This window comes from Sinocyclocheilus grahami, unplaced genomic scaffold (assembly GCF_001515645.1).
Source record: "Sinocyclocheilus grahami isolate Dianchi unplaced genomic scaffold, SAMN03320097.WGS_v1.1 scaffold331.1, whole genome shotgun sequence".
Classification (NCBI taxonomy): domain Eukaryota; kingdom Metazoa; phylum Chordata; class Actinopteri; order Cypriniformes; family Cyprinidae; genus Sinocyclocheilus; species Sinocyclocheilus grahami.
This window is the reverse complement of record NW_015505510.1, coordinates 324,431-325,470: the sequence shown is the minus strand read 5'-3', so window position 1 is coordinate 325,470 and position 1,040 is coordinate 324,431. Positions and strand designations below refer to the sequence as shown.

Below are 1,040 nucleotides of genomic sequence, written 5' to 3'. Positions count from 1 at the left end.
TTAGTGTATATAATGAGTTGTATTTGTAGGGGTCATTATAGCGCAATTCTTAACCCCACCCCAGACCTCACTCATTTTCAAATATGGAGGAGAGGACTGATTGTGAAAGAAACATATTGACAAAAAACATGAAAGGGAAACCATAAAAAAGGTCTGAGGTCTGATAAAATGCTATCTGAGGAAGCTTGTAAAATTGTGACAGGACATGGTATTAGAAAGAATATTTAATGTAAAACTGAATGAATCAGCTGAATACCACTAAATATATTTTGTTTATCTTTGGATCCTGATAATTCCCAGTTTTACCAAAAGCAGCACAGAGAGAGATACCGAGGTAATAGTCAAAGCTTTATTTGCCACAGCAATCCTACCAGCCGTAAGCATGAATTTTGCTTCTATGTTATCAAGGTAACCACCTTGAGTTTACAAGCTAGTAAGCATTTCTCTCTTGTATTTTCAAATGTGTCCGTTCTAGACGACCCAAGTGTGAACCTGTCTGCTCCTCTGACAACCCCACATCAGCCAATCTCTTCCTGGCAGACCGCTCAACGCCAACCACTTGCACTCTCGCCATGGCTGAATGACAAAGTAAGCTGTAACACACTATATTCAGACTCATGTATTTTTAATTCAAAACAGCGAAAATCTTGAGGGCATGAAGCTGGAAAGTGGTACTTTTGCGAATACAGAGAGGTGTTGGAGAACACACAGAAAACTGTCTACTAAGAGTCAGGCTCAAGTCAAATCATCTGAAGCTTTTATCCCTGCAGTGCAAGCTACATCTCCTGTGTGTTTGCAAGCTGGCACAAAAAATAAATTTCTTTCTTGGCAGCAGTCAGTATAAATGGGCAGAGAGACAAAAACGGTGGTCCCACACAAGGACCTCTTAAACAATCAGCCAATATCACTCAGTGTTCTATTGCCATAAATCTGCTTTTTGGAGCCAAACTGGAAGAGCGACCCAATAATCAACTGAGCCTCCAGCAGGCTAAACGGACTGAGAGCTCAGTGCACTGCACAGCTCCATTGAGATTGTGCCT

General features: G+C 41.1%; 1 long non-coding RNA gene across 1 annotated transcript in view; it reads left to right on the top strand.

The window, feature by feature from the left end:
- The window catches only part of LOC107602610 (uncharacterized), a 106,195-nt gene that overhangs the window by 62,372 nt on the left and 42,783 nt on the right, over window positions 1–1,040 (top strand). Inside the window, exon 2 of the long non-coding RNA XR_001611058.1 lies at window positions 476–588. This is a non-coding gene — a long non-coding RNA (uncharacterized lncRNA). The remainder of the gene's footprint in view (window positions 1–475; window positions 589–1,040) is intronic.